The following is a 6,942-nucleotide window of genomic DNA, read 5'->3' on the forward strand; positions in this document are numbered from 1 at the left end:
TGTTAAACCTGAATTCTCAGTTTTTACCTCAACAACTGGCTCTTCTGGCTTTACCGTACCAGAATCATTTCCTGAATGTGGCTTGTCTGACTTTAATGAGCCAGATTCATCGCCGACATGTGGCTCCTTTGTTTCCGAGGAAACATATTCATTGCCACCAACTTTTACCTTCTTCTTTTCCTCTTTCGTCCTCAGATTTGTATCTGATGAATTCGACTTGCTTGACTTTGCAGTTGAGGGATTTGATTCATCAGCACTCTTATTCGATCTGTCGGGTGAACCCGAGGACAAAATCTTCTCCAGATATTCTCTGGCCTTCTTCCTTTTCTTTCGCAGTTGTCTTTCTGCCCCTGAGAAAGCTTCACTTTCTTTTCTTGAACTTTAGGTTCTTTGACTTTCTGTTCTGAAACTTTCAGTTCCTTGGGCTTTTCTTTGACTTTGACTGACTTCATCACCCGTTTTTGAGATACAGCCCTCGATCTTTCATTTGATCTCATTGGGAAATCTCTGGCAATGTGACCTATGATATGACAGTTATAGCATCTTCTTGTTTCATAGCTCCAACTCTGGCAGTTAACAGCAATGTGTCCTTGATAGTCGCATCGGTAACACATTCTGTTATCGTACCAATCACCATTTTCACACCAAACGCTCAGATCAAAGCACTGTTTGGCTTGGTGATACTCTTTTCTCCTTTTGATTGCTGGATTTGACTTTTGAGCACTGTGGTCCGACCTGCACCACTTATTGCCAACAATTTTTGAGTTTTCGTTTTTCAATTTTTGTGATTTTTTATTGCGATTGGATGACCGATCTGATGAGCTTTTATTTTCTTTTTGAACAATTTTCAAATTTTTACCTTTTTGTTTTTGTTCTACACTCTTCTTAACAGGCTTTTGCTTTGAGCATTCACCTATTTCAGTAGATTGCAAAACAGTATTTTTGAAATTTTCTTTTAATTCTAAAAGCAATTTTTGTTTTTCAAATTTTTTATTTTCATCATCAGATTTCTCATCACAATCTTCAACTTTGACATTGTCAAAGTTTGTGACATCGTCATTTATTGGAATTGCATTGATCGGTTTTGGACAAACATATGATGCAGAAGACACAAAACCTTTCAATTTATTTTCTAACTCAGCAATTTTATGCCGATCTTTTTCAGCTTCTTTTTCAAGCTGAATGATTTTAGCAAGATGAGAATTTATTGCAATCTGTTTTTCAAGATTATTTTTACCAAAGATATCTTTCTCATCTTCTAAAATCTTTATTTGATTTTGAAAATCTTTCTCAATTTTTACTTTTTCAATTTTTAATTTTTTATTTGTATTTTCAAAACATTTTCTGAATTTTTAAGATTTTCGTTTTCTAATGTCAAACTCTCTAAATCCCTCAAGAGTTTGGCATTTTCGGATTTCAGATTTTCACAGTTTGAGCACTTCTCTGTCATCTTTACAGCTTCAGCTTTCTTTTCAACCTTGATAGCTGAAATTTCTTTGACCTGTTCCTCTACCTCTTGAACATTTTCCTCAGATTTGAATTTTGCTTCATCAGCTGCTTCTGCATTACTAATCTTTTGAATTTCAAGTTCTCGCTCTTTAATCTTCTCGATAAACAAGCTCAAATTCACGTCTAAGTATATCTTCTTCAAATCTGACAAATACATTCTCCACCTATCACCCGGTAAAGCATTTGCTAACTTGTTAACCCATTCCTCATTGGTCTTGGTTATCTTCAATCTCATCATCTCCCAATACAACTCGATATACCTTTTGATTAATTCTTCAGTTGATTCTCCCTTGATACCTGAAAAGTTATTGAACTTATTCAGTGTAAAATAAAATTCAGAATCCATTTTTGATAATGAAAAATTCACGAAACCAATTTTCGAATGATACAAAAACTCAAACACGTTCAATATCCTGTTCAAAACACATAAACTGGATGAAGATCCGATTGAGTGATGAAAATCCTGCGACAACAGATTTAGCGTGAATTAGCTCGAGTGAACGTGCGAACTGATGATGATTTTCAACTGACTTGGGTGTGCACAAAATCTCAATTTTCACAAAGTCCGCCAAACGTTTGTTTCCCAATTTAAATCCACAAGCTAGCGACCCACAACTCCAAACCCGCTTTAAAACTCTCGGTTCAAATATACTTGTTTTCACAAGCCCACTATCAAACAATATCAGCAGAATCAAAGATCTATCCCAAAATCAACAAATCTGAAAACTTTTCAACTTGACTTCTATATATTCGGCCCAAACTCAAAATATATTAGCTCAAAGCACTGTTCAAAACAAAGCCTTCAATCCCACTTCAAATTTTTTATTATTTCTTAACAAACAAACCCTAACTCATTTTTCATTTTTTTTTAAATACTAAAATTCTTTATAACACTTTCAACCATCACTAAAAATCCTTTCTTCAAAAACAACAGAACTGATCAATGACAGCCTCGTTCCCTTATTTTTTAATAAACATCAAGCATCCCAACAATATACTTTCAAACCTTTCTTGGCATTCAAACAGTCACAAATATTGTTCACCAATACTTAGTCAATTTCGTTTCTTTTCACACAGCAAACATTATACTTTTCCAACAAACACTTAACAACCTCCGATTGGGCCTCAAAGTTAAATGTGTCCGACAATTGAGCCACAAAACTTAGTGGGCGGTGTAATAAGGGCAGTTAAACAGTGATTGGGTCATTTTTATACACTTGGGTGGTGACATCACTCACAAGTGGGCAGTGCACATGAGCTTGCTTTTATTGGGCCGCTAAACAATGAATGGGCTGTGATTGGTCTGATTTAATTGAATTTATGGGCGGTGCACATAAGCTTCACATGTAGATGACTTTTAATTGGGCCTCTAAGTCTACTAAAACATATGGCCGACAACATGTTGAAGATCACATGATTCAATAATTGTCCATTTTAGTGATAAACACATGCAAACAAAATGGCAACACTCTTCAACAATTTGATCAATTACTGATCTTCACATGCAGTCAACAATTTCACTACCAAATCACATGCAATGCTGACAATCTCAATTAATAACCAACATCATTAAAGCTTCTGTTTTGATTTTTAATTGGACCACAAATTCACGATACCATGTAGCCGACAGTTCATTTTCAAACGATGGGATACATTTCAAACGATAGGTTAAAATCCAAACAATGTGACAGACTTTCAAACGGCCTATTGTTCAAACGATTGATTTTCAAACGATCAAGCAATTTCAAACGATAGGACCTAATTTCAAACGGTGGATTTCAAACGGTATGCTGCTTCAAACGATATTTCAAACGGAATGGCCAATTTCAAACGGACAGACGCTGTTTTAAACGGATTTCGGATCAAAAATTTCGAATTTCTCCTAATCGGCTAGGATTTAGGACCTGAAACTTTGTAGGGTTGTGATTCTATGATTTTCGCACAATATCTCAAAAATTCAGCCGATTTGGACCGTAGAAACCCTTTCAATTTGACGAAAAACTGTGAAAAACGTGAAAAATGTGAAAAAGATGAAGAATTTGATGAAATTAGGTTCTGAAAACGCTGAATTCTGGTACGAATCGATGTGTTTGATCGTGCAATCGAGCTCCTAGCTCTGATACCAATTGTAGGACCGGTTTTTACGCCGTTCGATTGCGTAACGAACGTTTCACGTGCGGAATCCGTGAACGTACGTGACCGAACACACAATAACGTACTACTAACGAGAATCCATTGAAAGATATGACAATTCCGGTACAAGATTCACGTTTACAATGACTTTCTCTCTCTAGACTTTCTCTCTCTAAAAGTCTTCCAAGTCTTCTCCTTCAATCTCCACCAAAAATCTTATCTAACTAATGACATAATCCCCTATTTATAGGTCAAGGCATTTTAATGAAAGTTCTCATTAATTACAAGTTTGCTACCTTGCCTTTTAACTAGATATGACATTTACAAAGTCTTGGTTTCTTCGGTTTCTTGCTACTGCTTAGATTGACGAAGGCGATAGACATTAATGTACTAACAACAACGGTATCTTGAGTTGGACTTTTCTTCAAATTGGACACATGAAATGTATCGTGAACTCCATTTAGTTCAGCAGGTAAATCCAACTTGTATGCTACTAACCCGTTTCTTTCCAAGATTCTGAACGGACCAATATACCACGGATTCAACTTTCCACGCATCCCGAAGCGTGCCACACCCTTCCAGGGTGATACCTTCAACAAAACCATATCACCTACCTCAAACTCTAGAGGTTTTCTTCTTCTATCCGCATAACACTTTTGACGATCACGAGCCGCCTTGATGCGATCTCGGATTTGTGCGATCTTATCTGTGGTTTCCTAGACCATATCAGGACCAACCAATTGTCTATCACCTGCGTCAGACCAACAAAGTGGTGACATGCACTTGCGTCCATATAAAGCTTCAAATGGTGCGGCACCAATACTGGTGTGGTAGCTGTTGTTGTATGAAAATTCAACCAGTGGCAAATGCTTATCCCAGCTACCGCCCAAGTCCATAACACACGCTCTCAGCATGTCTTCCAAAGTCTGTATCGTCCGTTCGCTTTGCCCGTCGGTCTGCGGGTGAAATGCAGTGCTCAGATTCAATTGTGAGCCAAAAGCTTCTTGGAAGGATTGCCAAATCCTTGACACGAACCTTCCGTCTCTATCAGAGATGATCGAGAGAGGTACTCCATGGCGCGTAACGATTTCTCTCATGTAAATTTCAGCCAACTTGCTTGTATTATCCTTCTCTCTGATAGGTAATAAGTGTGCAGATTTCGTTAATCGGTCCACTATTACCCAAATAGTGTCATGACCTCTTGGCGTTCTTGGCAACTTTGTAATAAAATCCATGGAGATTTGTTCCCATTTCCACTTGGGAATCTCTGGTTGTTGCAGAAGTCCTGAAGGCTTCTGGTATTCGGCTTTAACCTTAGCACACGTTAAACATTTGCTCACATAAACAGCAACATCGCCTTTCATCTTAGGCCACCAATAGTAATCCTTAAGGTCTTGGTACATCTTATCCGCTCCCGGATGGATAGAGTACCGCGATTTGTGAGCTTCATCGAAAATAACTTTCCTCAAACCACCAAACAGAGGAACCCAAATCCTCTTCTCAAAACATAACGTTCCTTCCTCGTTTGGCACCAATAGCTTCTCCATCCCACGGAGATATTCTTCTTCAAGGTTTCTTTCCTTGAGAGCTTCTTTCTGCGCGGCACGAATGCGCAAGGACAGATCGGTTTGGATAATCATTTCTAAAGCCCTAACCCTTATGGGCTTGATCCTTTCTTTTCGACTTAGGGCATCGGCGACCACATTCACCTTCCCTGGATGATACTTTATTTCGCAGTCGTAATCATTCAACAACTCAACCCATCTGTGACAACTCGAATTTCCAAGATTCCTATTTTGCATTTATTGCACGATCATGTATTGTTTAATTGTTTATTTGCACAAATAATTGACTATGGAACTGTAACGTTTTAATACAATGAAGTGTAATGTGTGATTATGCATGGTTATGTGTTAATTGTGATAGACTTGTCAAATGCATAAACTTGGTGGTGAAACTGTGAAACTGTTTGAGATGGTGTACTACTGTAAAATATAATACTTGAGAATTTTCCCTAATCTTCGCATACATGCCTAGAGGGCTGCGATACGAACTATTACGATACATGACCTAACGAACGAATACAAGGCTTACTATACTATTACAATTACTGAACTATACACTGTGAACTCGCTTAACTAGTTGTTGATCCTCTGTTACATGCCTTGCAGGTCGTTAGATACATGGAGCTTGCACAGGGAGGAGCTGGTCGTTGTGGAGCATGGATCGTGATTGTTTGCTAAACACTTTATGACATTACATACTTATTTATGTTGGGTTTTATTTATACGCTTCCGCTAAACAGTGATAACACTTTTATGTTTTGGAACACCTTTCATATTGGTGGTTGAATGGCATTAAATTTTATATATTAATTACATGTTCAATATGATTGGTGGCTTGATCCTGGTCAGTCACGCTCCCAAGCGGTGATACTCCGCAGGTGGATTTTAAGGGTGTGACAGATTGGTATCAGAGCCATTGGTTATAGAGAACTTGGTTTTAATATGGGGAAACGTTTTTATTAAAACCAGACTATAACCAGAACAGTGCTCTCAACGATCCACAACGACGCTTCGCTCCACGTGCAAGACTCAACATCCTAGGTAATAAGGTTTATGTTTATTACCTGCTTGCTAGAATTGCATAGAACTTTGCTCGTAGTATGCCTAGATTACATTGCTCACTACTTGTTATTGCTTGAGAACACTTGTGTGCTTACACTCTTCTGTCATCGCACCATTCGCGAACTATTCTCACTTACGCTACCTTTACTATGAAGATCATGTCTGGACGTGTTATCATGACTCAAGCCCCGTTGACGGCTCTCATTAACGAACAAGTTGTTGCGGCGCTTGTAGCCGCACAAGCAGGAGGTATAACCTGCTATTCCAAACCTATCCTAGGATGTTAGATCCTACTCTCGTGACCCAACTCTCGCGCTTAACCTTGACCTATCTTTCTCGCGCAACGGGTCAGAACGCACAGCAACCTGTCTGCACATTCAAGAACTTCATGGACTGTCGTCCAAGCACATTCAGTGGCACAGAAGGAGCAGTGGGACTACTCCATTGGTTTGGGAAGCCCGAGTCAGTATTCGAGATGTGTGAATGCCCTGAGGCTCGCAGGGTCAAGTACGCCACTGGTACTTTGGAAGGAATCGCGCTAACCTGGTGGAACGCGCAAGTACAGATACTAGGGTTGGCAGCTGCTAACGCCACCCCCTGGAACGAATTCAAAGAACGCATTAAAAGGGAATACTGCACGCGTGATGACATCCGCAAGTTGGAAGTGGAGCTT

This window comes from Helianthus annuus, chromosome 14, assembly GCF_002127325.2.
Source record: "Helianthus annuus cultivar XRQ/B chromosome 14, HanXRQr2.0-SUNRISE, whole genome shotgun sequence".
Classification (NCBI taxonomy): Eukaryota; Viridiplantae; Streptophyta; class Magnoliopsida; order Asterales; family Asteraceae; genus Helianthus; species Helianthus annuus.